This window comes from Cibotium barometz, chromosome 28, assembly GCF_041138505.1.
Source record: "Cibotium barometz isolate CiBa-2024 chromosome 28, ASM4113850v1, whole genome shotgun sequence".
NCBI lineage: Eukaryota > Viridiplantae > Streptophyta > Polypodiopsida > Cyatheales > Cibotiaceae > Cibotium > Cibotium barometz.
The window spans coordinates 13,131,094-13,139,117 of NC_141073.1; the positions used below are offsets into that span (position 1 = coordinate 13,131,094).

The 8,024-nt window shown below is 41.4% G+C and overlaps 1 pseudogene; it reads right to left on the reverse strand.

The window, feature by feature from the left end:
* Positions 1-4,226: 4,226 nt before the first annotated feature.
* LOC147622508 (uncharacterized) lies at positions 4,227-7,586 on the reverse strand (annotated as a pseudogene).
* Positions 7,587-8,024: the final 438 nt, after the last annotated feature.

An 8,024-nucleotide genomic window follows, 5' to 3' on the forward strand; every position in this document is an offset into this window, starting at 1 on the left:
AAACTAGTTGGATTGATTATTGAGGTGGGAGATAGAGGGGAGTCATTGTTTCCAATCGTGAGCTGGCACGAGACTGGCAGGAGAGGTGAGCCTGGCTGAGCGACGGTCCAGGTGGAAATTGTTTTGAACATGCACTCCCCCGCTACACGACAAGGGGGAGCGCATGAAATATATCCCCAGCCGAGTGGGGTTGGATGCTAATCTTGTGGACCTGTATGCCATGTGTGGTGCTGTTCCAAAGGAACGAGAGGGAGAGAGAGAGCTTGTGCTCATGCTGCTGCAGAAATGCCAAGAGGAGGGAGATGGAGGGTGTGGGGCCCGCCCTATAGACTCAAGGAGGGGGGGCACGTCGTGGAGCAGAGGAGGACGGGCTTGGGTGCATGGCGACAAGGCCAGGGTGGGGGGGGGGCGTTGTGCATGGAGACAAGGGAGGGGGCTTGGCGGCCGCGTGTGCTGCTGGGCTCCTTCTTCTTCTTCTTTTTTTATATAATTTTTCATGAAGTTGACCACCCCACTAGGGGGTGGTCCCACCATGAAGAAGGTTCTCTCTTTTTTATATAAGGGCCGCCCTACTAGGGGGTGGTCCTTCCACAAGTAATGAGGTAATGTTTTTCAAAAAATTACTAGGGCATTGCCCCGCCGAATGTTCTGCAATTAACCCACCTTGAAATCTCGTCATGGATTTTCTCCTACTTGTCAGTGGCTTCGATTATAGCCCATGCTTTCAAGATGTAAGCGTAGGTCACTACATCTGGAAGGATGCCCTCACACTGCATCTCTTCGAAGCGGTTCAGTGCTTGCTCGACATGACCACCTTGTGCATTTCTTGCAATCAGTGTATTCCAAGAGACGACCTACAAGCTGGCCCTGTACCTTTTTTTATTTTTATTTTTTATTTTTTCTTTAATATCTATAGATATATATATAGCTGATTATATTACATGTATACATATGTATATAAACAAAGAAGCCTATATGACGGGAATAGTAAGTATAGAAGCCAGCATATGTATATATATATATATATGTATATATATATATATATATATATATATATATATAAGGACAATAGATGGAGGGAAAGAGGAAGAAAAAGGATGGCGAGGAAAGAGAGAGATATGTATATACACACACGCACACTAGGGTGTTAAACAAAACTAAAACCAGGTACAAAAATAAAGGCTAGTGCACAATGGTGTGTATATGCATTACAACCGCTGATCCTCAATCCGAGGGAAGTAGGAGAGGAAAAAAAAAACAACACCCAAGTGCTAATATGAAGTTATACACTATCCAAGCCCACCCGTCCCTTTTGTACCTGGGGGCAATAAACACACACGCACCCCTACACAAATACTAAAAATCATATAAATATGTACATAAGCCCGGCCCAAAGCCCTAGACATTTGGCATGTTGGTGCATCCGTAGCTACCCATCAGACAGTTGTGGATGATAAACCCAAAATCCCAGTGATTAAGTGAAAAAGTGTGATAAGAAGTGAATGTGCCCTGGTGCAAAGTGTGAGTGGGAGTGACAAAAAAAGTGCTAAAGTGATGAAGAAAGTGCAAAAAAAACGGTTTCAAAATACCCTGCCACATACTAGCCCTACCCTTAGCTTTGGAGGCATTCATGCTTCCAAAGTAGAAAAAGTGGAGAAGATGTTTGTGAGCGAGAGTGTGAATTCACCGATGTCGGGTGGTTCCTTCAGTGCATGGTATGTGTTTTCTCCTTCTCTTTCCAAAAGATTGATGGAGAGAGTTGCTCCTAGCCTTGTTAAATAGGATTTTAATCTCCACCCATTGTCTCTTGTCCTATGAAGTTTCCCAAATAGATCTTGCAACTGATAACTCCCATTCTTTTGTACCTGTGCTCCAAGCTATGAGCCATTCAAACCTTTCTACCCATCCTTCTTTATGTGGTATCCATCCTTTGAACCTTGGAGGAAAGTGACTCCCTTCCTGTAAGAACATGAGCTGGAACCTGTGGCAAACACATGCAGCCTTTGCATAGCCATTAGAAACACTTCTCATTTTCAACATATAGTCCTTTTTTTCTACCAATAAAACAAACATAGAGCCAAGGAGGGATGCTTGAACTCGTCCCACCATGAGCTTATTTTGTGGAGATCCGGGGGGTGCCAAGGCACCAAAACTTTTCTGAATCTTACAACTTGCATTGCTAAAACAAAATTCCTTTTCTCCCTAAGGAGAGTCCTTCATCACAACGCTCAAATAAAACCAAAAAATCATAAGAAAGAGAGCCCATGAATCTCTCTATGTCTATACTTGGACCTTGTAAGGGAGGGGGGTGGGGTGCACCATAACTTGCTATCTCAAAGTAAAACTTGGCCCCAAATTCCAACACATTTTGCTCAATCAAAAACACACATAAAGACTCTACTGCATGCCCTTCAAATATCATTCCTTCTTCAAAAAAAAATGTAGCCTTCTCGGACACTCTTCCCCAGCATAATCTTTTGGCAAATGTTCTATCTCCTCATATGTAAGGTCTTCTCTGATTTGACAAAGAGATGTTTTAGATAGCTTTTTTAGCATTGTAAGCAGTTGCCCTTCCCAATATATCTCCATTACTAAGGGCTTATTGTTGGGATCAGACTCCAAATCTTGATCTTATGGGATAAGGTTTCCATTAACAAGATGATATCTGGTGTAGTGAAAGGTTGCAATGCAGTTTTGAAAGCTAATAATGTACTTACATATTATTGATTTCTTTTGCAAAACAGAAATGATGCCTTCCGTTTTTCTAGTATCCCAACCATTGTCCAAAAAGTCCAATGCTTCACTTGACTTGCAAATAAACATTGTTGAAGGAATTCTTATTTCTTCATCAAAGAAGAAATCAACAAATACTTCAATAGGCATAAAAATAGACATATCGTGGAAGAGAAGAAAGAATATTTTTCACCCTCAAGTCTGCATGCTGAAAAACAGGTTGTATTAATACCTCTGTCACATGCTTACTAGACTCACAAACCTTGAACTCTTTAACATGTCCCTTAAATGGCTCCACAAATTCATTATTAGCATTTCTTCTCTTCCTCTTCCTTCTTTGTAAAATCACCCAGCTCCCAATTATAATATTAGATAGTATCCATGTCCCATTGTCCGTATTATAACTGTTGTATATAGTAACAGCTGAAATGCTAGTATGAGGCTTCCTAGAGGTTGCCATTTTGTGTAGCACAAGAGATAGGGAAGGATCTAAACTTGGGGGAGGCTTAGAAAAAGAGGCACCACTATGTTGGAGATGAAGAAGATCAGAGCTAGATTTGGGGGATTCTTAGAGATTGTCTTTCATTAACTACCACCAACTTTCCAGCTTAGAAGTTTGTCCTAATCAATGACTATGCCGTTAGTATTTTTATGAGTGCATTATTCTATATTATTTTAAGTGGAGCACCCATTATTTTATATTATTTTAAGTTGAGATATTACTATTTTAATATGCATTTTGAGTATCATTTTACTCTATTTACTTAAAGTTTTAGCGAAAATGCCCAATTTTGCCGTTACAGACGCCTCTTCCTCATTGGTTGAGAGCCATTCTCTCTTTAGAACTTAAAGGCCAAACAATGAGTCCATATTTCTCCTAATGTATCTGTGTCAAGGTCACATCTGCATCCCTCGGGTGAGCGCTACTACTGCGATCACTCATACTGTAGGTGTATCAAAGAGGTGAAACTGCAGCTATAAGAGAATATAGAAACCTACACATACAAACCTACTACTGCGATCACTCATACTGTAGGTGTATCAAAGAGGTGTACCTACAGCTGCAAGAGAATATAGAAACCTACACATACAAACCTACTACTACGATCACTCATACTATAGGTGTATCAAAGAGGTGTACCTGCAGCTGCAAGAGAATATAGAAACCTACACAGACAAAATAAATGAGACATACTGCTCTCTCTCTGCATCACTCTCATTGAAAAATTTAAAAATTCAATAAACAAAGATCTGTGGCAAGTAATTCAAAAATTTGTGGCATATAAAAGAGACATTTAATTTGTGGCATGGAAGTGTGGCATCACAGAGATAGATAAAAGGAGCTAGGCCATTAATTTGTCAAGGCTTCTACAAAATATTATATTAAGCTTCATCTATAGCATCTTGACACAACTATAAAATAACTTGGAGGTCCAAGGTTAGCTCTCCATCTAAAGAGAAATCCATGTCATCCAAGTTCGCTACATCATCCTCTAAATTTGGTGGTTGCACATCCTCTGCTTTATCATCCTTTTTGGTGGTTGCACGTCCTCTGCTATATCATTCTTTGGTGGTTGCACGTCCTCTGCTATATCATCCTCTTCTATTAGCGCATTCTCTTGTGGTTTCACATCCGCCTCTTGATCCGCTGGACCACTCAGCATTAGGTCACAACCCTCATAAACTCGAGCGCCTCGTGGAGCCACTTGGATGACATACCACTATCACTCATCAGATGGCTTCAGATGGCTTCAGATAGAAAATAACCTGAGGATTTTGAGGTAAACTTTTATTTTTTGTTGTCATGTAAAATATAGACGCTTAGAGTTTAGAAACGTACCTGCTCACAGTGTTCCGAAAGGACAAATGTATCTCGTAAGTCATTCCAGAGCTTTGTTGAGTTCACTTCGAGAAACCCTGACACATCTCTTTAAACGGTGGCATTCAATCCTGCCATAATCACTTTAAACCATTGCACATCAAAGAGAAGCATGTTGAAGCTTTGATAGTCCATATTTATAATCTCCTTCAGATGACCAAAGTATTGCATCTGTGTAATGACAATGTTGGGATCTGTTACGCGTCGTCGACTAGATTGCTCAAACTTTGCCATGACGCCAGAGTCAAATGTCCCACACTTCTTATCGATGTGCTCCACTCAAAAGTGACAACCCCAAGACCATGCAGCACTATATGACTTATACTGAAAAAGGACACTATTGTCATTACTATATTGAGGAGAAATAACTAGCTTTTGTTTGCGCTAGAATGATATAAACAAAAGAATACTAACCATGTCACTAAAACCTCGCAAAAATTCCCATTCTTCGACGCTGACACGTTGCCCTTCTTGAGACGCCTTTGTGAGAGCATCATACAACCATCGAAGAGGCATGAAATTGGGTAATACCTCCAGTTCTGGTGGATACCGCACTAGTCTAGATCTTTGACATTGGGATACTTGGTATGCGCAACGCGTAGCATGTCTTTCTTCTATAGCGCATTCATGTGCATTGAGCCATTTCTCCATGGCCAGGTGATGCAACATGCAAAATTGATTGATCTTTTCTTCGAGCGTCCCATCCATTTGCTTTGAAGTACCCCCACCATGAGCCACATCATTCGTGAGTTGTTCGTCTTCACCCTTGTGTTGCAACATTGGAGACTCTTTGTCAAACTTGGTTATCCACTCTGCAATGTACACAAGAGACTCTTGCACCAGCTTACCCTCCGCCATGCTGCCCTCTGGACGAGCCCTTTGCCAAACAAACCCTTTAAGTGTCTTCATGAAGCGCTCCAAGAAAAACATCCATCGACAATGCACAGTGCCAGCCATCTCCACCTCGTCTACGACATGCACCATTAAATGAACTTGGATTGTGAGCCTTGACGGAGGAAAGTACTTCTCAATCATGTACACCAACTTAGCAACATTCTTTTATGATGATTCAATAGAAGTTGTCTTGATCTCTTTTTGTGATATCCACTGCACTAACTCTACCAACTTATAAATAACGGTGTGAACTTCCACTCATAAAGACCCAGCCACATAGATAGGTAGAATGAACTTCATGCAAAAACAACAAGACCATGCTACATTAGTTAGGGGTAAAAAGAACATTTACACCTTGCTATATCTTATTACGTCGTAAAAGAGGACATACCTGACACATCTTGTGCCAATCATACGATTTGAGACCACTCAGCTTTCCATCCTTAGTGAACGTTGTTCAAAGAGAGTGCATAAGACCGGTTGGTGTTCGGATGAACCGTATAATATGTTTTGCTTGACGCTCTTTGACCTTTGACAGTACCCAAGGAGCATTTGGCAGTGTTATACGACCATCCACACGGGTGTGTGGCCACAACTCATCCATGATTCCCACCTCTTGTAAATCCGCTCGAGCGTCATGTGTGTCCTTTGCACCACTAATGTGGTCCCACAACAGACTTCCAACATTTTTGAAGATATGCACTGGGTCTAGTAGATGATTGATGAGCAAGGATGTCCAATAAGGTAGCTCAAATAGAATTGAAAACCTCTTCATCCCATCAGAGGGAGGCCTTCAAGATACCACAACTTCATATCTTTCCATCCCTTTGCACACATGTGTGGCAGTTGGCGTCCAAGGAATCCTTCACGAAATTCATGTCCATCTGGTAGATGCGCAATGTGGCTTTCGTATATCATCTTCTTAAGTGTGCGTGACCTATGCGCATGTAGTCTAGGCCCACAAGTTGTACATGCTAGATAGCCTTGTGTTTGAAGACCTGATCGAGACCATGAATTGACAATAAGAGACCTAACGCATTACATTTAGGAAAAACAATATACTTGAAGGAGACCTAACTCCACAAAATTTATACTTGAAAACTCCCCATATCCACGGTAGGCATGCATAGTCCACATAAGTATGCCTCTAATGTAAGCTATTTGTCTATCAAGATGCTTGCTTTTTTCCACCACCTCAATGCCGGACCACAACTCCTTAAGCTCATCAACAAGTGGCTGCAGATATACATCCATATTCTTTACCTTGTAATGACCAGGAACTATCAAGATTAATATCAAATGCCCCTTCTTGGTTGTCATAGTTCACAACTACTACGGGCCAGACACTATATGTTGTGGAACGCAGACCAAATGGATTAACCCCATCCATAGCCAAACCAAGCCGCAAATGACGAGGATCCTTTGCAAAGTCTGGCCATTTCTCATCGATGTGTTTCCACGCCATGCTGTCTGCAGGAATGCGTTGTACACCATCTGTGGAGCAATTCTGGGAATGCCAAGACATGAGACCTGCAATGGAGCTGCTCCTAAACATGTGTTTGATGTGCAGTAATAGTGGAAAATGCCTCAATACGTTTTCTGGAATGGTATCTCCTTGAACATCTTTACGATATCTGTCAGCACCACAAATTAGACATCTTTCCAAGTCCGCATACTTCTTCTGAAATAGGACACAATCGTTGGGACAAGCATGTATGGAATTGTATTCCACCCCAAGCTTTCGAAGTATCTTTCTTGCATCGTCTCTACTTCCAGGCATTGTATTTTGTGGTGGCAGTATGTGATCTTTCATAAGCCTGTACCACACAATAATCATGAACATATATATATCGATACTAGCTAGCTCTATAAAAACATCACTCGATCGGTACCTGCATAGCTCTGTGACACTTTTATCACTCCATCCAAATGATGCCTCAAGATTTAGCAATGCAAGCAACGTCTTCAGGCGAGAAATTCTTGAGCCTTTGTATAATGCCGTGCAAGCCTCTTGCTTGATATCGTCGCCTATGGGATCAATTGCCTCCATAATGGCATCAACCATCTCATCCATCTCTGATTCAAAAGGTATCTCTAGGTGCTGCCAATCATTGATTTCCACCTGTGGATATTCATTGGCATGCACCTCCGATGAATTTGATGCCATCATTATATTAACAGGAGTGCTAGCACTCACTTTTTTAGTCTGAACACATGCAAACCAATTGTAAAATATTGACATGGTCCTCATTGTTGGAGTCCTATCATTCGCATACACATATATATATCATATATACACCTTATTTTCAAAGAATTTTCCGATGATCTATACAACAATGAATTTATCGGTAGCATGTGATGTGCAACCACTTGGTCAATGATGTTGGGATCAAAGCGGCCATAATCTCGCACATGTGCCAACATTACATGACGCTGTCATTGCACGGCCCATTTGTATTGGTTGCAAGGACATGTCACCCTCTGGGATAGATTTGCTTCAACATTCTCATCTTCACTA